The 25757-nt window shown below is 46.0% G+C and overlaps 1 protein-coding gene across 1 annotated transcript in view; it reads left to right on the top strand.

Moving 5' to 3' along the window:
- Positions 1-4095: 4095 nt before the first annotated feature.
- SCML4 (Scm polycomb group protein like 4) overlaps positions 4096-25757 on the top strand; it is a 70721-nt gene continuing 49059 nt past the window's right edge. The window contains exons 1-2 of the mRNA XM_057404713.1: positions 4096-4508; positions 5115-5269. The gene's annotated coding sequence lies outside the window, so the exon portion shown is untranslated. The remainder of the gene's footprint in view (positions 4509-5114; positions 5270-25757) is intronic.

Raw genomic sequence — 25757 nt, 5'->3', positions numbered from 1 at the left:
CCATGCACTGGGTCTCAAGGAGTCACATCAGAAAGCAGCTGCAGCTAAGTAAGTTAATGTGTTACACCTCAGCTTCCATCAATGCAACCTCCTTGCACTGGACCTGGATGCACATCACTGTTTTAGCATCACTGCTGACGCTGGACAGTCAGAGGTGGTCCATGGCCAGTCACCTCTGTTGTGTAAACTAACATATAGGAAATGATCTTGCGTGTCAAGCATCTTAACCGAGAGGGATAAATAAGGTTTCTTTGTTTCTTAGCTGCTGCAGATTGCTTCGGTGTTCCAGAGTTTTGGCTACGATTTATTATATTTCATCCTACCTGCCCTCTTTGGGTGCAGGAGATTTTGCCCACTCAGCCTTTTGGGTGCAGTCGTTCTTGGATTTTTTTTTTTGCTTGAAAGGAGCTCAGAAGGGAAGGGAGAAAGCATGATTTCTGCAGCCCCAAAGGGTTATTTCTTTCATCACTAAGGATGCTGCGTGACTTTATTGCCTTTCTGAGCTCTTTAACACAGTAATAAACGAGCCGTTAAAATATTTTAAAATCAATAAATGTAATAAAGAACCAAGCAAATTACAAAGCCGCTCCTGATGTTTAGTGATTTAGGAAATAATCATGTCCTCAAGCGAGCAGTGAGTGGGGTGGGGAGGTGGCAGGGTGACCTTGCAAGGACTGCTGCACCAGGGGCCAGAGGAGGCAGAGCCTGTCCCAGGGCTAAAGGAGGCTGTGGGGTGCCAGGGGTGCAGGCTGAGCTGGGTGGAGGTCTGAACAGGCTGGGAACTCTGCCTTATCACCTCTTGCCCTTCCAGGCTACTGCCAAGTTTGATCTGGGAGTTCCCTTTGCCTGGAGCATGGGTTTAATTTCCAGCTCAGCCTCCTAAGCAGATTGCGGCTTTACTCAAATCTAGCAGTGTGCCTAAGCGAAAGGTGACCTCCAGGGCTGGGCTGGATAGGAGGGGACTGGCGGGTGCTGTGGGGTCCCAGCAGGCTAGGCATTTCTTGCTTGCTGCTATTCCACCTTGCTGGGCATGTGGGATGGAGCTGGGGTGGGAATGGGGAGTGGTGGCAGCCAGGGCTGGAGTCACAGCCCTTCCCTCCACTGTATTCACAGGTTCACATGTCTAAATGACTTCTCAGCAGCTGTCCTCCCTGGAGAACTGCTTCCTTGAAAGATGATACTGCTCTTGTAATTAAGGTAATTGTTTAAATTCATTCCCTTAAACTGGACCCTATCATAACTTAACCAACTGTATCTACACAAGCATGGGGGGTTTGGAGAGGGTCAGGGCGGGTGTCAGGAGATTGATTCTGCACCCAGGAAGATTTGTAGGTAAAAATCTTGTTAAGCTGAAATACCTAATAGAGATGCAGGGAAATATTGCATACAGGGCATAACCCAGGCAGGTAGGTGCCCCAGCCCACTGCTGCCTCTTGTGCTGCGGGGATGACTGATGGGCTGAATGTCACCCCTGCAGCCAGGCATTTGCTGGTGGCAGAAAGAAGTGTTCCAAGCTTCCTCCCCCAGCCCAAATACCAAGTAGGACTGCACACATTTTGGCTCTTTTGGGATATTTAATTTTCTTTCTCACTTACCCTGAATGCTTTCCGATTTCATGGAAATCTGTAGGTAATTGGATATAATTGTTTAAAGAATTGAGTTAGTTAAGTTATAGGGTAATGCTTGAAGTGAAATTACAATTTGTGGGTGTTTATTAATACTGGTGGTAGATGGAGAGCAGTGACAGAGCGCTGTGTGCCATTCCGCCCTGTGTGGAGCTGCAGGGTTGGGTATGCTGGGGAGGGACGATGGCATGAGGATCTGGCATGGTCCTGTGTGAGTGACAACCCTGTGGGGTGCTTGTCCTTCTCCAGGAGCCCAGGCCATGCCTAGATTTATCCTCTGCCTGAAACAGCCTCTCTTTTGCGGAGCCCAAGGTCTGGAAATGAGCCATTTGACATCACAGTAGATGTAAATACTTTGAACTGTTCACCTGGTGCTATTTCATCCTCCCTTGCTTTTGGCCATATAAGTTAAGCTGCCCCCAGACCAGCTGTATGTTTTAAACCAACATTCAAGACTCTTAATTTAAACTTTTAATTCAAGGCTGTCAAATAAGCTGTGCAAACAGCATGGTCCAAGGGACTCTGCAGTCCTTAACTGAGCAAAACTTACTCCCAGACCTGCAAAATTACGCACGGTGTTAACACGAACAGTGACAAAAAAGAAACGCTTCCAGTCCCTTCCCCAACAGTTTGCTCCTTGTTGCATTGTATTAATATCATACTTTTTGTTAGAGGCCACAGCTAATGCTGCTGTGATGTGGTGTTGTTTTGCCAGCCCTCCCATGCTAGATGACATTGGTAACATGGTGTGACACAACCAGCAGTGCTGAGTGTGACAGACCACAGCAGTGCATCCACTGGGGCAGTGTAAAATGACAGGGATGGCTAAGGCTCCTGCTCAGAATACTCTAAGTAGATTAAAGGAGAAGAGAGGCTTTTTCAAAGTTTCTGTCATGGTTTTTCTTAATCACTGATACTTTTCCCCATTTATCGTATTAGGGAACTTAAATCAGGAATTTGCATGGTGCTCCAGTTCCTTACTGTGGTATGGGAATCCATGAGTGCTGGTCCACTGACCTTGAGTTTATCAAAACAAAAAGAGAAGAGGGAAAGAACGGCATGATGGGTCTTTGCTGGGATGAAGGCTGGGCTGAGGAATGCTTGTGTACTCCCTTATCCAACGTGCTTGTGAAAACCATGGTTGTTCCAATTCTGTGCTGATAATACATTTTTTTTCACATCCACAATGTCTGTTAAGATTATAGTAAAGCAAACAAAAAGGAAAGGAAAAAGATGCCGCCTTGTTTCTCCTGGATTTAGCAAACTTCAATTATTTTCCTTTTGTTAAATGTACAAAGTCTTTCTCTAGCCATGAATATAAGAAAGAAATGAGCACCCCAACCATTCTTCTGGCCATATTGCGTTTCAGGGGACTGGTGGTGTAAACTTGAGCATCCCACCTTGCTTACAGTCACAGGTGCTTGCTCTCCTTCCTGGTGCTGAGGAAGGGCACCAGCAAAACCTCAGCTTTTATTGGTACAAATGGCCCAGATCTGGTGTTTCTTGCTTTTCCTCTTCCTCAGTAAATAGAACAGGCTGAATGCTCATCTCAGCTTCTGTGATGACAAATTGAATGTAACTCCCCTAAAACCTGTAAAACCAGGCTAGCACAAAATCAGTGTGGAGGAACCACAGACCTAGCAAAACCAGTAACTGTGGCTGCAGGCCTATCTGATGAGGTATTCATGGGACTGGAAAGAAAGAGAGGTCAGGAGCACATTTTGGCTTCTGATAAATACTGAAAAGCAGTGTATGTGAGCATGTGAAGTGGACAGCGGGGAGCTGTGCAACACTGGCAAGCAATTGCGACAAACCCTTTGCTGGGATAATTTGATCTAGCACAGTCAATGGAGCATGGCGAGATTATGATGATCATTATTTATTATATGTATTACACTTTTTTTGTGTTTTTTTGTTTTGAGGGTAAGAGCTGCTAGTGCTGTTCTAAATAACAGAAGAGCTGGTGCCTTCTTTCTGTGATGAGTGACTGGAAATGCAGTGAAAAGCTGCTCCCACATCCTGCCCAAATGCCATGGTGTAACTGCAATAACTGATATTTCTGCATATTATGGATATCATTGCCTGGCCATTCCTGTAAAATTATCCAACACAGCAGACTCTGTGTGTTTGTGTACAGGTGTGTGCACACACACTTAGTGTTGCTGGCAAAAATATCCCAAGTGCTATTCCCCAAATTTCCATGTAAATGATCCAAAATTAAGTGACTGGTCTTTCCCACCCATGGCATCATGTAAGCTCAGCATCTGGCCGGGCTGCTGCAGGAGCGGGACAAAGGGCTGATGCTACAGTCTGGTTTCCATGGCAACAGAGGAGGGGTAGCGAAACCAGAAATGTTGCAAACACCCCTTTTTCTCATTGCAACCCAATGCACGGTATTGCGAAAGATGCTGCTTTTGGGGAGGGGGGGCTGTGGGTGGGAGGGAAGAGTCCAAATGCCTTTACCTTTCAACTTGTGGAGTTCCTGAAATAAACAGAAATGGCAATTTTTCTTCTTGGTGTAGCTGTGAAGAGAAAGGAAACCCGGCGCGCAGGCCTCATTTTCTGCGTGTAAAATGTGTGTGTTCTTTAAAAGGCAGTGGTTGGCTGCTTTCCGGACATGATGTGGTTGAAGCTGTCATCGTAATGGAAATTCATTGCTGTAGCTATGGTAAATCGAGTTTTCTGCCTGTGCTGAATGCATTAGTCTAATGAGATGTTTGCAGCTGGAGAGCTGAGCTGCTGGAGACTTGCACTGTGCTAAGAGACAGGGAGAAGATGGCTTTTGCCAGGGTCTGTGTGACTGTGCTGAAAGTCCTCTTCCCTTTGGGTCCCAATGCCCGGGCTCTCTAAAGACACTGCTCAGTGTTTTAACCTAAGCAATAGGTAAGGGGAAAGCATGCTTCTTCTTCTCTGCCTGATGTTTGTCATTGAACCTTGTTGGAGCAGTTCTCATTCTGTGTATGGTATGAGTATGCTAACTTTGCAGCTCCTCTGTTGGAGACCCTCTTCACCAAAGCACACCTTTCCTTACCCCTGGGAGCAGTTTGTGTGAGGAGAGGGGCAGCAGATCAGTGTGCGCTGCCTGCACGGCAGTGGGAGTGTGTGTGTGTGTATGTGTGCATCAGTTGATGAAGACTTCTGACTACAGAGCACTTTGCATGCAGAGCGGCTTCGGGCTTTTTCAAATCTGAGTCTAAGCAGGGATATTTTTGCTGCCAGGTAAATGCATCTTCCATTTTACAAGCAAGCTATTTCACAATATTTTTAGCAAGCAGTATCAGAGATTTTGAGTTTTGGATAGCTCATAGAGCAATGAGTTCAATTATAATATTATCTTTAAAACAGATGTTAAATTGAATTTTTATCCTTATCTGAAAACTGAAAGAAGAGATACTGTTTAAATGTTGTGTTTTTCCTTCAAGACTAACAGCAGCTAGCTTATGAGAGATGCCAAGGAGCATACTTTAGCAGAGTTGTTTCTCTTTTCAGGTGTCTTAAAGGTAACTTTGAGAGAAGACAGAGCACAGGGATGAAATGCGTGCAGGTGCCTGGCTAGCCCAGCCGGTCCCTCCCTAGCTCCCCAAGCCTCCGACGCCACCCCAGCCCACCGCTCGCTGACAGAGGGTGAAGCCCGGCGTGGTTCAGTGAGTAATTCAGCCTTTGACATCTGGGCACCGTTTCCCTTTCCATAGCTGGTGAATGGCTCTGAGCACTGGTTTCTTTGCCTCGGGTTTGTCTAATGGCAGTGGTCTGGAGAAAGAAGTTGCTTTTGGTTTTGGTGCATGTGAGGCTTCTGGAGGAATATAAAGTTAATCTGGCAAGCAGAAGAAGCAAAGTTGTTTGAATTCTCTGCTTGGAGGGGGATTGCTGTTTAATCCTTGGTTTATTTCAAGAGGCTTCTGAAGACATTTTCCTCAAGGTTAGACCAAGAGCTTTTCAGATTGAATAAAGGCACAGAGGGAAATAGAAAGCACATAAACTGGGGTTAAGTAGCAAATACTTGTAAAGTGTGGGGATGTTGCTATTTGTGAGAGCAGGGAAGGTGTCTGAAAAGTGTCTTTGTGCTTCAGGAATACTTACAGCATCCTCCACCACGCTGTTCTGCCAGTCCTTGGTAGAGCTGAGCACACTGAGGGTGTAAATCAGCGTAACTTCCTTGGCTCCAGCCCCACCTGACACCAGCTGAGGATATGGCTTGGAGGTTTGCAAGTTCAGGTTTTGTGATTGTATTTAGATGAGGTGTCTCCCAGCTGCCTGTGGCTGCAGGTGACTTTGTATTTTAGTTCAGATGTCGCACTGATTTTCCTGCTGAGGCAGAGCCTCTCTGCCCCATCATGAAAGTTATTTAGCCGGTGCACATATTACTCTGATTAGAGAGGCTGGCAGAGGCATGAGCTTTTTAATGATGGAGTGTGGAAAGGGGACAGGAACAGAATCTACCAATGGAAAAAATTACATGTACCGAATTAGATCAGAAACACTGCAGAAGGTATACCGCAAGAAATGCTTTTTTCGGTATAGCACAGCAACTCTGATATTTCTGTTTTCATTTATTGGAAATGTTGAACTGGAGTGCTTTCCTATGTTTGGTGGAGAAGAGTGTGTAGAAAGAGGCAAGTTTCTTTCTTGGTCAATCAGCGCCTTACTCTGAGGTTTCTCACCTGCTGGGAACACATGACTGTACATGTGCTTGATGGTGGCTGTGGTACCTAGAAAGAAGTAGTTGAGGAATGCTTTTCCCTCAGGCATTCCCTTAGCTCTTGCTTGACACAAAGACTTGTGGTTTTGACACATACTGAAAAAAAGTTTAAAAGGTCAACACCATGGAGCGCCCCAACATGGCACACCTGAGCTTCAGGAGGCTGAGATTACATTCTGACCTTACACAGATGTCTCCCGATGACTTTCCTCCTTCAAATTTAAGGTAACATGGAAAGAAGGAAAAAGGCAAGAGAAGGCAGAGGTTGTAGGGTGAAGTGAGGAAGAGGGGTGTGGGATGCTTGGCTATTCACAGCCTGAGAACTGGAGACAGGCCAGCCATGCTGGGATGAGGCAGGTGATCAATGGTCTTGCTGCTGTGACATCGGCTGCCCTCTGTGGGGACATGTCCATCCTCCTCATCCCTGGCCATTCTGGGACCTTCTGGCACCTTCGTGGGTTCCCCCAGCACCCAGCTGTGGTGGGAGCTGACCCAAACCCCATAGTGGACAGCAGAAAAGGGATGAGTGAACCAATTCCTCAGCCTCACCACATCTCGCTGAGGTGCACAAGGGCTGCTTTCCTGCTGCAGACTGAACTCACATCACTAAGGCTAGCCAATATTCCTAGCATTAGTTTGAAAACATCTGGGGTACTTCAAACTAGGGACCAAGGCTTGCTCCCCTCCTGCGAAGAGTGGGGAAACCACACAAGCCTGGCACCTAAATACAAAGCACAAAAGCATGGTTTGGGTAAGGAAGACCTTCAGGAAATAGTCAGTGAGAATAAGACAGCAATGATTTCTGTTAAAAATGGAGTGAAGTAATAGGCTTACATTTGATAACACTGAAATCAGCAAAGCCCTCTTATCTTCAGAGGATGTTAGTTCACTTTTGTAAAGTATATTCAGTGGCATTATGAGAAAAAACAAAATCAACGATAAGGAAAATATACCCCAATTCCCTAAAATCCTGCCCTAGTTCTCTCCCTACAGCTTTAAAATGGTGCAAAGGAGGAGTCAGCTTTATTTACATAGAACACTCCCAGCTGAGTTCTCCAGCTGACCATTATGAGCAGCTACAGTATTTAGCAGGTGACGGTCACCACCCAGCTCTCTGCAGTGAGGATGAACAATAATAGGTTTACTTATGCAAAGAAAACCTAGGTTCACCTTAGAGGAAATAAATGAATTACATGTATTAGTTCTGTTGTAACAAGTTGCCTCATGAGAAATTGGTTTTCTGTGCAAAGGAAACAAAATTTTCTCTGTATTTTGCTGTATATTAAGAAAAGGATATAATTCTAAAACATGTGTCAGGGGAATGCACACTGCTCTGCCAAATGGAATCATGATAAACGGGTGCATTAAAAGTACTGGATAAATTTGCTATTGACTAATAAAACTTAAAACAATTTATAATCTGAACTAGCAACTTTGCACCGGATTTTTCTGTTGAGAACGAAGGAACTGACAAAAGGAAGGGTGATGTGCAGTGAAGGGGGGGAGGGTAAAATTTACTAATTAAAGATCTAAACTTCTGATATTCTTATTTTTTAATAAAGCCTTATAAAGATGATGAAACTGTAAGTCGTTTGTTAAGATTGACTGCTCCCCTTAGGAGCTAGTATAAATTTGGCCCAAATACAGAATTGCCCAGAGGGAGCCTGGATGTGTAATTATGTTCTGCTGAAGGATGAATAATTCCTCATGAACTGAACAGTTTGCTGTTGCCCTGCAGTTTATCCTGACCCTAAGACCCCATCTTTAAAGGTGATTCTCACTGTACAGCAGAAATGGTGCTATAAATGCCAGCCTTTTGCTCTCTGCCTGTTTGAGTTTGTTGCTCTGTTCAGTTTGGGTGTGTGATGCAAAGGGTTTTTTTTCTGTCCCAGGTCAGCAGCGGGACCAGGAATACACCTCTGGTTTCCTGCTCCTCTTACCTAGCATGTGTGCGGATATTGGCGTTCTTGGCATTGGCAATGTCAGACCAACAAAAGCTGTGACAGGGGCCAGCTGTTGCTCTTTTTGCTTCCAATGGTTATATATGTGGGGCTCCCAGAAGTATTGCCTGGCAGGTGTGACTGAAATTGAGCATTTAAGGTTATGCCCTAAATTGCTCTTGGTGCTTTGGTTACCATACTCCTCACAGAGGGTCTGCTCCTGCCTGCATCATAGCACACATGGGCCCTGGGTGACCAAGGCAGGAGGGAATGGGGCTGCACTTGGTGCAGGGCAGGGAACAGCCCAAGGTCTCACTTGATGTGCAGGCATCACTTGCTTTCCTGCCACCACGCTGCAGCTCCTGGGTCCCCGCTCAGGAGACGGGCAGCTGGCTAAAGCCACCTGCAGCCCTACCCCAAAGGCATACAAGCATTGACACACTTTTCTCCACATCTGGAACTGGTGCTGCACATAAAGTGATGCCTGGTTCTGCACACCAGCTCCCACCTTGACCCAGGGTGCTGGGGAGCAGCAGCAGTTCAGCTGCTGGTACCTCTGCTGGTACCTGTGCAAGCCTTGCATTCCCAGGGAGAGCTGTAAAGGGTTAACCCTGCAGCACGTGCAGTGATAGGTGATTCCTCATGACATCCTCCATGATCTCAAGCAGCACAAGTAATTTGTAAGAACTCAGCTATATTTCTCCTTGATGCACTCCTTGGGACATGACCATCATGTGTGTGCGTGCCTTTTCCTGAGGGACTGAACTTCAAGAGATGCTCTACCCCTCTGTTGTGTTAAATACCTTTTCCTGATGCTCATCTCCATCCTTCCATGCTTCTGCTTGTGTGTCGATGGTGTGAAGGGGGTACCATAAAGTGTAGTGTGTTTTACTCGGTGGGAAGTGCAGAGAGGGTATGAGATGCATTCTACTTTCACCCTATCTTCCTGCAGGTGTCATGCACCTGAGGCTTCCATACAGAAGCTGTCAGTGCTTTTCCTTTCAAAACTGTTTTAGATTTAATGGCAGGTGAGAACACTCTGTCCCCACACTTCAAGCCTCGCAGGGCAGACGCCTGAGAACCAGGTTCCCTGCAGCCAACAGGGCTACCAGCAGGCTGCAATGAGCATTTCGAAGGAAGCCTCACCTCCATCCCTGGGAAAGTGATGGAACACCTTATCCTTGGTACCATCTTAAGGCATATCAAGGATAAGAAGGTTATGAGGGGCAGTCAACATGGCTTCACCAGGGGGAAATCATGTTTGACCAATCTCTTAGCCTTTTATGAGGAAATAACACAGTGGATGGATGATGGCAGAGCGGTGGATGTGGTCTACCTTGACTTCAGCAAAGCATTTGACACAGTCTCCCACAGCATCCTCACGGCTAAAATGAGGAAGTGTGGACTGGATGATCAGGTAGTGAGGTGGACTGCGAACTGGCTGAAGGAGAGAAGCCAGAGAGTTGTAGTCTATGGGGCTGAGTCTAGTTGGAGGCCTGTAACTAGTGGAGTGCCTCAAGGGTCAGTACTGGGACCGGTATTATTTAATATATTCATCAATGATTTAGATGAGGGAATTGAGTGTACTATCAGCAAGTTTGCTGATGACACTAAGCTGGGAGGAGTGGCTGATACGTCAGAAGGCTGTGCTGCCATCCAGCGAGACCTGGATAGGCTGGAGAGTTGGGCAGGGAGTAACTTGATGAAATATAACAAGGGAAAGTGTAGAGTCCTGCATCTGGGCAGGAACAACCCCAGGTTCCAGTATAGGTTGGGGAACGACCTGTTAGAGAGCAGTGTAGGGGAGAGGGACCTGGGGGTCCTAGTGGATGACAGGATGACCATGAGCCAACACTGTGCCCTTGTGGCTAAGAAGGCCAATGGCATCCTGGGGTGTATTAGAAGGGGGTGGTTAGTAGGTCGAGAGAGGTCCTCCTTCCCCTCTACTCTGCCCTGGTGAGACCGCATCTGGAATATTGTGTCCAGTTCTGGGCCCCTCAGTTCAAGAAGGACAGGGAGCTGCTGGAGAGAGTCCAGCGCAGGGCAACGAATATGATTAAGGGAGTGGAGCATCTCCCTTATGAGGAAAGACTGAGGGAGCTGGGTCTCTATAGTTTGGAGAAGAGGAGACTGAGGGGTGACCTTATAAGTGTCTATAAATATATAAAGGGGGAGTGTCACGAGGATGGAGCCAGGCTCTACTCGGTGGCAAACAATGATAGGACAAGGGGTAATGGGTACAAACTGGAACACAAGAGGTTCCACTTAAACTTGAGAAGAAACTTCTTCTCAGTGAGGGTGACGGAACACTGGAACAGGCTGCCCAGGGAGGTTGTGGAGTCTACTTCCCTGGAGACATTCAAAACCCGCCTGGACACATTCCTGTGTAACATTATCTAGGTGTTCCTGCTCCGGCAGGGGGATTGGACTAGATGATCTTTCGAGGTCCCTTCCAATCTCTAGCATACTGTGTGATACTGTGTGTGTCTCAAAACAGCTCCCTAGAGGCAGATGCCACCCTGAGATTTCTCCGAGCTGATCAGGCTGGCTTGCGGGCAGCAGTCTGCAAGGGCTCTTGGTGGTAGTGTGTGTTAGCCCCCTGCCACCAGCAGGAGGAAGCTGCCATGTCTCTAATGCGGAAGTCCTTGGTGACCAAAAAGCCTCTAAGCAGCATTTGTCTTCAATGGTTTCTTCCTGCCAGGGAGGACATCACAGACAGGTAAGTTTTTAACTCAAGACCTTCTCTTGTGATGGGACAGTACTTGGATAGAAGAGCTTTTGAAAGAGGAAGTGGTAACGGAACAGGGGAAAGTGGAGCTCTGGGGTCTTAGCTGAGGACAGACCCATGGGGCAATATTAAGGACAGGGACTGTCTGGTATTTTTTGTCTCTGTTATTGTTTTTGTTTGAGTCTGAGCTGCCACTGTGCCTAGCCATCCCACACTGTCCTGACAGGCAGCCAGGAAGCACGGAGGTGGTGCTGGCTGCTCTGTCTCAGCTCACACCTGGCCCTGCAGGGACATGCCTGCCTGCCCTCACTGCTGTACCCTCAAGCTTGAGCAGATGCACCAGCCCAGAGCTCACACAGGGGTGCTGTAAACACCTTAGGGGTTTGTTGGTGACTCCTATGGTAAAGCCCCACAGCATTCAATAATAATCATCCCAGCAGACTTCTGTGGAGTCTAATGGTAGATAAGGCCTTTGGTGATGTATCTACCTGCACATTCCCATGAGCATGTGTATGCATAGGAATTCTCCTATTGAACTGTGCAGTAGAGACAGAGAATTCTTCCTTGTTTTCCATCTGAAAGAATCAAGAAGTAAATCAGTGTTACCTAATTTATTACCACTAGGAAGTAACATCTTGTGGAAGATGCGCCCATTTGGCATGGCATCTTAAAAATCTTACACAGACAACTGAAGGAGGACTTCAGCCATACCCTACCTGGTGCATTTTAAGATCTGTTTACCATAGACGGTGCCTTTCCTCTGCCTTGGAACAGCGCAGATGTGGTGAGGGCTCTTGTTTTGCAAATGCCTAGTGCAGCTTCTCAAGACAACATCCCTGAGAAGAAATAGCACAAAAGGTCTCCATCCCCTTTCTTGTGCCAGGTGCCTGGCATTTTGCTGCCAGGAAAAGAGGGCATTGCAGTGGGTGGCCCATCTTTTCAACATGAGCATGTTCCCTAGAAGCAGCTTGGGCAGCTGCTGAGGAGGTGGGGAGCAAGCAAGCAGGGACGGTGCACTGCCCTGCTCTGTCCCTGAGGGATGTAAGGGACTCCAGCGCCATCAGCACAGCAAACAGAACTTCAGTGTGGATGTGCAGTAAACGCACACACAGAGTAAAAATTAATAGAGGAGAGGATGCCTTCAAGAAACTGTTTCTGATTGTTATTTATGTTTATGCGGAGACTCAGTACCCTTTCCCCTGTTGCCTCGAAAAACCATTTATAGCATTTATCTCCTGATTTCATCTGGCAGCTTTCATCTATTTCCCTACAAACAATGAATGAGATGTGCCTAGTAACTGTCTCTTATGGCTCAGTAAATACTTGAATTTATTTGCATATTAAGTCGGCCACGTTTATATTGTGTTCACTAAATGCAGCAACACGAAATACTACAGAGAGGAGGCTAGTCGGCCATTAATGTGCCAAGGATTTATGTGAATGGCTCCCTTTAACATTAATGGAAGTTATCTACACAAATCACCTTCCAGTAGGGGAATAGATCATAATGTATGTAAATATATATTACTCACTGCTGTTTAGTCATTCAAGAGGATGCTCAGCAACCAAAATACCGCTCTGGTGCTGACAATCAGTTTTCATTAAAATGTGGGAAGGGAGGGTGCTGCTCGTGTAGGGTGTTGTGTCACCCCTGAGCTGGCACGCACTTGGAGGTGGCCGCAGTCCCTCAGGCTTCAGTGGGACATGGGGGAGAAAATCTGCAGGCTATGGTGAAGTGGAACTGTGCTGTGCCTCAGAGGTGTGTTTTAATCTGAACTTGCCCTTTCTTGTGGACCTCTGCCCCATTAGCTTGGGTGCATGCATTGCCCTGGGGCCAGGATGGGAAGCCTTTCTCTTGGCTTGCCAGCGGGAGCTGGAACTGGGACTGGACCACCAAATCAGTTTCTGTCCCCTCAGCTATCTAGGCTGTGGGAGAGCAGTGAGCTGATAAAGATGCTCCCAGCCCTCTGACCGCTCTGTCCTCCTTGCCAGCCTTCCCCACTCAGCCACAAAGCCCTGGGCAGTGCTGAGCATCTTCTTTGTCCTATTGGCCAGCAGAGACAGAAGCCAGGCAGGTGGACTGCAAAAACCTGGCGGTAAGAGGGCAAGCTCTAGGGGCATCTTGATCCTTTCATGGACACACATGGCACTGCTGCTCTGCTGCTCAGGAGGCACCTCACAGGTCTGCTAGTCCACAGATATTTATCATTCATGGCATTTTCCTTGATTATGTTTATTTGACATACATTAATGTGTTATGTTCCTCATGCGATTGCTGTAGTTGTATTAGGCCGCTGAAGGCAAGCCTGTGCAAATATTTTTCCCTCTCAGAACATGGACTTTTTGGGTGATGATAAAAAAACCCAGAAATCATAGCTCTGCTGTTCTTTACAGCTGACTAGGTTAAAGTAAATTTGCTCTGAAACAAAAAGTCAAGTGATTAGTCTAATGGGATTGATCACAATGTCACTAATTCAACCTGCTTCCCACACAGTCACAGCTATCTCCAATCTCTGATTCTGGAGATGAGCTCATTACCTGGCACTACATCAGGCAGTCTCATGTCCTCACCAGCCTGGTGGGGTACCCAGCATGCCTCACCCTGGACTCAGGGCTGAGCAACAAAATCGTCCCAGAGCCATCTGGGAAAACCCACACCAGCAAAAATGCAGTTTTGCTGCTGCAAGGTGCTTAGGTGCCAGGGTGTTTGCTCCGTGCAGCTCATCTGGGTAGTCACATCTCACCCATGCACGCATGGATGGGGTGAGACATTCATGGACACAGGTTTGTGTGTTTGCTTCTCAGGTGCACATCAGGGCACCCTGCAGCAGACATGAAGATGTGCTGGTGGCCCGTGCCAGTCCTCTGGGATGGTTGGTTTTGAGCTGTGTAGTATGGAGGAGACTCCTGGCAGAAACCTTCAACTTCAGAGACATTTTTATTAACAAGAATATTAGAGATGGTAAAATCCTACAATCTCAGGTGTTTCAGAACTTATATTAAATTTACTTGCCGTGGTTGCTGCCTATGATTTCTAATTAAATGAGTTTATTAAACTGGGCGGCAATATTGCAAAAATTATGATTGATCTTTTATCCTTACCCATTATTTTCACACACTTAGCAGTAGAAGTCTCTGTCAACAACAGGGACCGGCGATGCACTGGCAAAGAAACTCAATTACTTGTCTTGCTGAAAAGAAAGATCTCTTCAGGTGAGCTACCATTAACCCCCTGCCACAACTTTTGTCTTTTCATCAGCTTAGATTGCATGGAGCAAGAAGATTTGTCGAGGGAAGGGCTGATGTTTAGTGCTGGACTTGGCAGTGTTAGGTTAATGCCAGCAGTGATGATCTTAAAGGTCTTCTCCAACCCAAACGATTCTATTATTCTATGATGCAGGTATTTATTTACTTGGGTAGGCAAGGGACTGCACCATGCTGAGGAGGAAAGAGGGTGGCCTGGTGTGCAGTCTGGAGGGAGGCACACAGGAACATCCTTCCCTGTGAAAGGGGGAGAGCAGGACTGAGTGAAGCTTCTGGTGAGTGATTTATTCTAATTAATTTGGAAGCTGGGGAGTTCTCCTAAGTTATTAATCTTTAGATCTGTTGATACAGAGGTGTCGTGCATAGGCACATATGGGAGGGGGTGATGAGCACACAGGAGCCCGTCGTCCTGCCTGGGTGAAGGCTTCAGAGCAGGCAGGGAGTCAGGAGGGGAAAGGCGCGAGGCTCCAGGACCATTCAAATGTTCTTGGGGCACGGCTTGGTGAATGCTGCTGATAGTGAGCCCTGCAGAAGATTGCGTAGAGGGAAATGGTCCTCAGAGCCAAAGAAGGGGGGAATTTCACCAGAACAGGTGAAAATTGCCGTGGGTGCTCACCTGTGTGCTTTAGACACCACAGGAGCCGGTTTTCTCAAACATCAGTTGAGATTGCAGAAACATATGATATATAGCTCCAGTGGCAACAGGGCTGTGCTTGCTTCTGAGCTATTCCTACCAATCAGTGCTAGCATGTGGGTACACATCTAACAGTGGGGGCACTCATGTCTGGCACTTTAACAGATAAGTGAAAATACAGAGGAACTAGAGCTGGAAACATTGGTCTTGCCGTGTGCTCAGCCTGTGTTCCAGGCTGCAATGGCAACCTTAATTACTGTTCCATTAAGAAGTGTTGCAGTCAGAGATATTTTAATGATTGTTAGTAAGTCTGGGAGTCAGAGTATTACATTTTTTAATGATTTCTGTCGTTCGGTTTTGCAACAGAGAGGTAAATAGAATAAATGAATAAATAAAGTCAGCCTCTGAAAAGGTCACATTTGCCTACAACCACAGTCAATGTGCCGATTTCTTACGCTAATTTTGGGACAGTGAAAAGTTTGCTGCTAAGGTCCTGTTGCCAGTGATCGCTAGAGAGGGTGGGCCAGGATGGTGAACATCGGGGTTTTAAAGCATCAGGAAAGAAATGGTGTTCTGGGAAGGCCAGGAGAGCGTGCTGCATAAGGGAACACAAAATTAGAGGGAAGTGGAAGGAAATGAAATAACTCTGAAATTACTCCAGATATTCAGGAGGCTCCATTTATCATGCGCTGTGGATGACTCTGTGCCACAGTCCCTCACAGGTTCCTTGCAAGTGTGGAAGACCTCTCTGAATGAAGTAGTTAAAATCATCTGCTCTCCAAGATGATAAAGGAGCTGAGAAAGCCTGGGAGAAAAGTAGGGTAAACTCCAAGTGGAGAAAATGGCTTCAGACAAAGAATTTGGGGCATAATGATGACATTGATGGTGTTGGATCCCATATGAATTACAAGATAAGACAGTAAATCTCACTTTGGTCTTTAAGGTGCTGAGGGAGGAGTTTGCAGCATGGCATAGCGCCTCTTCTACTGTGGGTATCTGAAACACACCTGATCCACTGGCATTTAGAGACTGCCTTGGATTTCTGGGGGTTAGAAGGAACATTTCAATTTGCCATTTTCTTTCCTTTGCAGTTTCACAGAGGTTTCATGAAGGGATACATACTAATTGTCTCAAACACTGTTCTGCCCCAGAGAGCTTATAACCTGTCCCTGAATGATGCAGTCACACGCACACACACAAAAAAAAGGCTTACCTCTTTCCAGTGTCCCCATCCCCTATGCAGGAGTAGGCAGGGTGAACTGTGGCCTGCAGATATTTTATCTTATAGCCACCACTTCTCACTGGCAGAAGAAAAGGATTAAAAGACATTGTTGAACAATTTTGAGATGGTTCTGCAAGGGAGAGAGGTGCTGGGACATGGAGGTTCTTATGAAGGCTTCTGGGTTAGGGAGATCTGTGGGATGGGGGAGCAGAGCAGACCCCCCTTCCTGACCGTGGCCCACAGGCAACCTGGCTGCTTCTCACTAAGTGCCCGCTGTGCTCAGGTCTCCCTTCCCAGGGGAAAAGCAGATGCCACCGGTCATGACTGCGTGTGCCTTCTTTAGTGATTCACATCCTGGGAGAGTCCTCAGGCACTGAGTGGCCCCCAGAGCCCCCCCCCCGCCACAGAGAGTGAAAACTTCTGTGTTAAATCAGAATATGGTGCAGTGAATGGCTGCTGTCAGGCTCAGGCTGCTGTGTGCCTCAGCCTGTGCATGGTGACATTTCTTCCTTGGCAGCCCCAGGTATTTCCACAAAGCTGTGACGACTTGTCTTAGCTACTCAAATTGTTGTCCCAATTAGTTGGAAGAAATGTGGCCAGGAATGGAAGACATTGCCATTCTCTGCTAGAAATCTTTTGCCAATTTTGTGATCCAGACATAGAAAATATGAAAATAATGACATCTCAAGAACCACTGAACAATTCCATGTGCTGTGGGGGAAAAAACACACCGTATGCAGGGGTGAGTACACAACACGAGCTCTTCTCTGGCCCTGCAAAGTGCTGTTTGGAGGCTTAAGCTGGACTGCAACACTGCTTATGCCTTCTGCTAGTGCTCTGTGTTAGTCTCACCAGTTAGCGCTGGAATTACACAGGGGCCAAACTCTGTGATTAGTTTCCATAACATCCCTGAAAGCTTTCCGTTAGTTGCCCTCGGAGCTGGTTTGGAAGTGTGCCTTCTACTGACAGGCATTTGCAAGCACAAGCCGACTGAAAAGCCATTCAATGGGACCTTCCAGCTGGGGTGTGTTTTTTTAAAGAGCAGCGAAAGCAGGTATTTAATCAGTACAATTAGATATTAGATAAATAGATTGCAAAATCTATTGCTCAAGATAAGCAGACGATGAAACACAAGCCAACTGGAGCAGTTTTGTTCTGAATATTAAGTTCCTAGGTAAGGAAGACAGGGTTGTTGCCAAATGCACTGTAAAAGTCATCAAGAAAATGGGAAATGTTGGTTTGTTGGAGGGGGAGATGGATCAAAACAGCTCTGAAAAATGAAGGCTATATGTTTATTTAGAAAATGAATAACAGATATAATCACAGAGGGGCAAACTTTACTCTTGGGTGCTGCACCCTTTAGTAAGCAGCCAGTTAGCAAAGCTTTGCTCCCCAGTCACAGTTGAGTCACACCTTGCTAACTTGCCACGTGATGTTCCCACAATTCGTTCTCAGCACCAGGATACTTTGCAGTTTCCCAGCATGTTTTATTCCAGATGTGACAGCTCTGCATTTTGAGAGCCACCTGCAGCCTCTCCCAAAGGCAAATCCAGCATCCAGACAGACAGCAAGCTTGCGAGTAGCCAGATCTCGTCTTCCCAATGAAAGGTGTTCAAGATGAAGTCACAGGTGGTGACATGAAACACTGCCATCAGCCTCTGCCAGACTGCCCAGTGGTCACTTAGGCACCAGAGTTTTCCTTCTGGAGTGGGAAGCAGTGGCAGTGGGGTGACTGTCTAGTTCCCAAGCAGTCCTGGGTCACACAGCAAGCTCTAGCAAGTGATGCACATGTTTTTCTTATTCCTGAACTTAATGATTAAATAAATATCCTTTTATTTATGCTGTCCAACTACAATGTTAAAATGTGGTGTGAATATGTCTCCTGTGTGTGGAAGTGAAAGCTCTGAGCATCTTCAGAAGCTGTGGTCCCTGAAATCTCCGAAGACAGAAACATAAGAGCTACTCCAGTTTATGCCAGAAAGGATGAATCTTTTATAAGTATTATTTCTCAAAATCTAATATAAAAGTGTAGCTTGTCCCTAAGGAATAAGGATAACTTTATGTGAGAAATGTGTGAAATTCCTGCCCTCTGTCTAAGAAATTATATTTCCCTATTGACTTTTGTAATATCACTTCTTCAGATTGAGGGAGTTCATTTATTTCCTGGGACAGATATCTGTGGTAGGCATATCAGCTGGTGTGCACAATCCAGTCATGTGTGTTGGTGCTGGAGAGAAATCACCCTGCAGTCAGTGCCTGGCTATTACTGGCGAAAGGAGGCAGAGCATGGGCTTCATGGGAGCAGGGGGGCTGAACACGGCTGCTGCGTCCCACTGCTAGGGTATCATTTGTGTGGGATAGGGGAAGTAGTGGACTGCTTGTTCAGCACACGGACTGCCTGGAGAGCACGTTTTAATGGGAAAGAGGGGTGTCCCACCGCTTTTTCCAAAAAGGGCATGTTAGTCCTGATGATTTCATTCAGCAGACATAATTTGGCAAGGAAGGAAGCACAGAAGCTTTATCCCATATTGTGGGCTCAGGAAAGGTAGAGAATGATGGTGGTTGTACTCAGGACAGGCTGTCACTATGTTAGAAATGTACTTATTTGGAAAAGTAATTGAGGATGATAGTATGTAAGCCATAATGAAATGCCTAGAGTAGCACAGGAGGCAATAAATGCCAACAGAAAACAACCAGACCACCTCAAGCTGCTCATTATGACAATTTTTTCTTTGTCACTATATAGTTCACTCATATTTCTTATTAAACTGCTAGAGGTCCACTGAATCTGGGGAAGACAGGCAGTTTTTCAACTTGGCTTTCTGTGCTAGTGACTCTTTCTGCTAATTCTACATGGTTTCAGGGTCTATTTCTATTTAGTCTCCTTCATCACCTCCACAAAAATGTGTACGAAAACCCTTCTCAACTTGTCTTGTCCCAAATGCACCCTTGAGGGATTCTGCGTGGTGAGAGAGCACATAGGATCTAGAAAAATGAGAAGTGTAGGGCTATTGCCTCTTCTCCCTGCCCACTTCCCACCGTCTGACTTTAATATATTGACCTGGCTATTGGGTACCTGCTTCTTCTTCCTGCTACGTATAAAGTCAGACTCTTTGGCTTTTTTTTTTTACCTCTACAGGAAGGGCCATTCATAGCTGGTTCAAGAAACACTGGAAGCAGTTCAGGAAAATTATCTAGATATTTGGATCCTTAGAATTATAGAATAGTTTGGGTTGGAAGGGACCTTTACAGGTCATGTAGTCCAACACCCTCTACAGTGAGCAGGAACATCTTCAACTAGATCAGGTTGCTCAGAACCCCATCCAACCTGACTTTGAATATTTCTGGGAATGGGGCATCCTTCTCTGAAGTGAGCTAGCAGATTTGTGGGGATTATCCATTTATGGCAGACACTAGTTGAAGAAGTCCCATAACTATAAACACTATAGAAAACTATAGGGAAAGGCAAGTAATTATAAGGGAAGAGGCCAGACTATTGCCAGAGGAGCAAGAGGGAAAAAATATGAGTATCATGCAATTATAGACTCAGCTGGAGAACTCAAATGGCCATAATATAAATGTTTCTCATTTCACATTCATTTGCTCCAAATCTTTGCCCCCTGAAAATTTAACAGAGAGCAGAAAGGATCTGTGGCTTATGGGTGATGAAAATATCTGGCTTCTGTGTGAGACACAGAAGATGAGAAAGAAAGTAACTGCATTCAAAAGAGAAGTTGGTGCTTTCTTTGCTGGTCTGAAGGCTGTAGATAAATAAGATTGCTTTGTGTGCCTGTAGTTCAAGGAAGGTTAGCTTGTTAACTGTTCAAGTTCCTGGTAACAAAGCTAATGGTAGAAAGGGACTTCTGGAAAGCAACCTGTAAATTACTCTGGCAAAGCGTGTGATCAGAAACGTGGGCATCTCAACTAGCAACTGCTTGGCTGAATATGTGAAACAGGACCTGCTACAATACAAAGTCTAATTTAATTTCAATTGCTGGTTCAGAATCACAGCCTCAGTTTTATAGGTTGAAGCCTATCAGAGCTGTAAACATTCATGTATTTAAGGAAAGATTTGTTCCGGTGTCATCTAATTAATTAATAACAGATATCTTGGGCATCTTTGCATCTCCAGCAATCAGAGTTTGAGCTGAAGAAACTGAGGCTGGAGGATCTTGGTGTTGGAAATCACGTCTGACAGTTCAGGAAGAAAGGAGCTATGTGCTCTACATTACAGTCATAGAATCATAGAATGATTTGGGTTGGAAGGGACCTTACAGCTTGTATAGTTCCAACTCTCTGCCATGGGCAGGGACAGCTTCCACTAGACCAGGTTGCTCCAAGCCCCATTCAACCTGGCCTTGAACACTGCCCGATATGGGGCAGCCACAGCTTCCCTGGACAACCTGTTCTAGTGTCTCACCACCTGAGAATTTCTTCCTAATATCTAATCTAAATCTACCCTTTTTCATCTTAAAGCCATTTCCCCTCATCCAATCATTTGCCCTTGTCCTGTCAAAGAACAACAATGTCCTGGTCACTGGAGAAGTTGCTTGGTCCCAGAGGCAGGGCCTTGGCAAAGTGGGGACATATCTTCAGCTGACTTCAGTCTGGAAAGGTAGCAGCCCTCCATTACACATCTCTTACACCCAGATGGATGCTGTTATGGGAGGCAGGGTCCCATCAGCCTCCTGAGCAGGAGAGTAATGGCTTACAGAAGCAACGAGGGAGAGGACCTACCTCCTTTGGAAACTTTGCAGTCTGTCAGCACTGACACAAGGACTCTCAGATGAGGTGTGGGGCATGAAGAGATGAAGGGCAGGTAGGCTGATAGCAAGGCTTGGCAAACACAGATTGCAGTTCTGCAGGTGTAACTACTGGTGAAATAAACAGAAAATGGAAAATACTCAGCCTATGGCCTCAGCTCTCCATCCTGCCTCCCCAAGCTCTCAGAGGGAGTTTAGCACAATTCCTGGACTGCTCCACCAGCAGTCTGTTACATTTTACCACCCTCAGGATTTCAGGACAGGGTTTTTTAAGAGGCTTTTTCTTAGCACACTGAAATGGCACCTCTGCATACCCAGATGCTGAGGCAGGAGGTCTCAGGGCAGTGAGGTGAGGGACTCAAGCTGTTTTGCTGTGACCTTGTCTTGCAAATAAACCACAGTCTGAGGCAAAGACCTGCAAGAGGAACTCCATCCTCTCCTGCAGCTCTTCGAGGCGGGGGACTGAGTCCAGGCACTGTTTTTCTACTAGTTTCTTTGCGATAGCAGAAGCAGTGCTACTGGCTTTACATAAGAGAGAGAGAAAGAAGGAACTGCCTTTGTTTCATCCCTTTTTTTGCGCACATTTGGCTCAACCACCTCAGCGGAACGACCCTTGCCTCTCACGTGGCCTCATTGCGTCCATTTTTCACATCTTCCCTTTGGTGCTCTTCCTGCACTCACTCGCTCTCTGTAAGGTTTCATTTTCTCAATTCTCCACCACAGGCTGCTTGTCTGCAACAAAACCGTCAGGCCAAATGAAGAAAGGTAAGATCAGGAGGCGAGGCTGGCCTCCGCTGCTCCTGGGGGTCTCATTCTCACCAGGGTTTTCAAGTTCTTCTGGCTCATTAAGCAAACCTGAGTGAGAGGGGCCATGCAGCTAGTTCTCTACCTGCTGTCACCAGGGTGCTATCCTTCAAACGAACACCTCCTCAAGGACAGCACTGTCACTGCTGCTGAATTTAACTTCAGGAAAAAAAAAAAATCAGGCTGTAGGATGACACTGGGAACCATTTTTCCTTTCTTTTGTTCTCAGTAACAAGGAAAGGATCAGACACCATCAATACTTACTGGTCTGGATTTTGAAGAATCCTGTGCTTATTTCCTACCAGTTCCCTGCTCCTTCATTAAAGCACCCAGCTGAGATGGGAGAAGAGGGCACAATCCAGCTCTGGACACTTGCATGGTGCCCAGTCCTTTCCCACCCCAACGCAGCCATGAAAAATACCAGCCGCAGCTCTGCAGGACCTGCTCTCAGCAGCTGGAGAGCAAGCCTGCTGCAGGACCCCTTCTGAAGGGGCTCTGCCCGTCACAAGCCTGAAGCAGCCAGCAAAACATCCGTGGTGGAAGCACTGCTGGGTTTCTGGTGCACTGGGACGTGTTTGCTAGAGTAAAAATATGTTTTCTTGTTTGAACTCAGCTTGACTTGGATCCTCTGGCAAGTTGTTTAATAAAGTGCCATGCAATTGCTACTGCAGTGTGAGCAGCACATCTTGCAGCTGGAGACAAGCAGGTAAAAAGAGTTGAAACTAGCTGCCAAGAGAAACGTGCTATTTCCTGAGATGCAAATAGCTAAGCAGCAGTGAGCCTGCCATGGCCAGAGTGGCTGCTGCACCTCCTTCACTACCTGTGAACCAGGGGATAAACTCAAATGCTAAGTTATTAAAAGAACAGTCCCACGTAGCTTCCTGAGCATAGAAGAACACTGAGTTTTCTATAGATTTGTGCCCTGTAATCGCTTGATTCCAGTGTCTGAGAGTGTGTCAGGTGTGGTAAGAATTTTTCGCAGCATTGAAGCTTTTCTATTTTGTCCTGTGCTCTCACTGTTTGATAGGACAGGTGGCCAAAACTAGGGGAGCACAACTGGGGTCTCCCATCTCTCTCTTTTACACATTTCCATAATGCCTGCAAACCTTTGCACCCCTTGCTTTTGTGCCCCAGCAAGTCTGTTTGAAACAAGCCAGCGAGTCGAAAAGTCATATGAGGAGTGAAGGAGAGCACAAGTTTGTGCATAGATGAACTCGTGCTCTGCAGGAAAGTAGAATAAATAATGCACCGCGTGTACATCACTCAGGCACAAAATGGTGGCACTGAAGGAAAACTTTCCCATTTTGCCCTCACTCCCATAGTCTCTCTGGCTGACACAATGGCTCCAGGGCGAGGTAGGCAGAGTCTACACAGTGATGGATGCTGGTATACATGCTTTTGGATGCTGCTAGTACTTTCAGTTCTATCAAGGAGAGTTAAATCTCTGCTGAGCTTCAGGGAGATACTGATAGATGGCTACCAGCTTTAACAGAAGATTAGAGCTCATTCATTAGAAATACATGTTTTTACAGCCCAGAACAAAACCACATTCAATCCTTCTTGTATCTGCTCCACTGTAGCACTGCTCCATGTAAGGAAAACTCACAGATACCTTTCCTGAATACCTAAGGATCAATCTCCTTGGGAGTGGCTCCAAGCAGAAGAAATGGTGTTTGCATTTTCTCTATCCTTTTCTAAACTGTTTGTGAGAATGTTTAAAATACAATATAGCTGGTAAAATTCAACTACCTTAGGAACTAAGAGGGGAAACACATTATTTTGTCCAAATGGGAGGTGCTGAAGTATTTTGCCCATTTTATCTTGAAACTCAGCACGGCGTAGTGATTGGGATATGGGTCATGGGAGCATGAGGTGCCTGGACCCTGTCATCAGCAGGCCTTGTCCGGAGCAAGTTGCTTCCCATGTCTGGTTGTTTTCCTGCCTTCTGAAGGAGATGCTGTGGGACATACGGGAGAGGTAAGACACTGAAAATGTAGGAATTTCCTAACTTGGGACCTCCCAGGGAGGCTGGAACAAGCCCAGGAATCCAAAGTCTTTCTCACTTGTGAAGCTTGAGTTTTTGCTTCCGAAGAGTCAATGCTTTCTTCTGCAATGCAATATGTTATTAACCAGAAATATCCTGAACACAGGATAAGACAGAACTGGCTGTTTGCAGGTGGACATGAGTGACCAAGGGTAGGATTCACGCAGGTATTGTAGATATCTAGAAATGACCTCATTTTCCTGGACTTATTTTATAAATATATATATATAGGATATATATATTTATATATAGGATATGATTAACTTTACCCTAACGCTGGATATAAAACAGACAAATCAAACCCAGTTTTTAGAAATAGGATTAGTTATGGATTAAGACACTCAAATATAGGTGTCTATAAGGAAGTGACAAAGCTCCCAAGATCAACAGATTGCACTTGGTTAGTGAGCCCTAGAGCCACTGTGCGCACCACAAACTACATCTACACCTGGCCAGCTGAATGACTGCACACCTTCAGCCATATTCACTGGAACCATGGGAGGTCAGATATCTAGCACGCACAGAGGCACCTCTGTGTAAGGGTTTGAATGTAAGCATTTAGGTGTCTTAATCCGTGATTGAATTGCTCCCTATAGCTAAGAGTGGTTGCCTTAAATAGTTTAGTGCCACCTGAGATGACCTGAGGTACCCAAGACATTTTGGCAGATGTGACACAGAAAGATCACATCTAAATTCACTGGAGGGCCTATACTGAGGTGATGGACAAACTGAGGTTTGAAATTAGGTGGGGTGAATCCCACTGTGGTTCCCACAGCTAGCACAGATATTTGTGGTGGTGTTGTTTCTTTAATGATTTGGTTTAGAATATGGGCCTTTCTACTCAGATCCTATTGGCTTGGCAGTCTCAAGGGTTTTATGTAGAAATTCTATTCCTGGGGTCAAAATGGGTAAGAGAATCCCCCAGGAAACAGCTGGTTCTCACTTCAATCCTTTAATCCTTAAGGCAATGGGCAGAGAAAGAGAAGACCTTTGCAAATCACTTCATGCCACAGCTGAAAATTATCCTGACCTTTTTTTGAGCAATGGTGAGATGGGTGCTTTCCATGCAATGTCATTAGGCAATCACATGCAGACATGCAGAGAATATTGGTTCAATGCTTTTATTAGCAAAAATTCCTACTGTCCGCTTCACTAAACACTTACCTTTCATGTTCTGTGTGGTGCTGCTTTAGTATTCATGATGAAGAGATGTGTAATGCCTCATGTCCCTGATTACTACCGAAGAGGAGCACACAGGTATAAAGATTTGCTTCTAGATCAGGCAATGCTTCTCATATTGCTCACCTCCTCTGCAGGCCATCATCTCCGACCGGTCACAGCCAAAGGGCTGCCCTGCTGTGCACAAAGAAAGAGGGGAAAATAGTCCTGCTACTGGATGAAAAGTATCCCCTCCCTCCCATTTAATAATGTATATTCCCCTGTGCCCTGGTTTCTCTTCATAAGCTGCCAGTACCTCTTTATCAGCTGCAGTAGGGAGTGGGCAGGCAGCTGCATGGTACTTAGTTGCCGTCTAGGGTTATATACCATGACAACCCTCAGAGCGTGCTTTCCTGAACAGCACCTGAAGGAAAGACAGACAAGACTACAAGGAGTTTGTATCTATCTTTTCACATAGGCTGTTGAGTACGTAGATCTGGTAAACATGAAGCTCAGCAGGAGTCAAGAGTTGGATGCAGGGCTGCAAGTGCTGGCAGGGACTCCTAAATCAGAGTCCTTCTGCAGCTGGGACCAGTGGCTGTACTGGAAGCAAAGGGCATTCTCCTTCACCTGCTGTGAAATGGGAGCATTTTCTACTTGACTGCACTTTTGCACCTTCCTTTGGCTTAAGGCATGAATAGCTTGTTCCTTCCCTATGTGTCACACCTATGCCAGTCCAGGTGCAGGTTTTCATGAGACCGGGTGTAAAGTATGTTTAAATGATCATCCTCTGGAATTACTGATATAAAATTTAATGTGATATTTTTACCTTCAGCCCTTGCAGTTACTGGAGCGCAGGTTAAAAGCTGCATTTAT

This window comes from Pezoporus wallicus, unplaced genomic scaffold (assembly GCF_028554395.1).
Source record: "Pezoporus wallicus isolate ANWC-B61680 ecotype Strahan unplaced genomic scaffold, APGP_CSIRO_Pwel_v1 contig_6923, whole genome shotgun sequence".
Taxonomy (NCBI): Eukaryota; Metazoa; Chordata; class Aves; order Psittaciformes; family Psittacidae; genus Pezoporus; species Pezoporus wallicus.
This window is presented reverse-complemented; position numbering and strand designations above follow the sequence as displayed.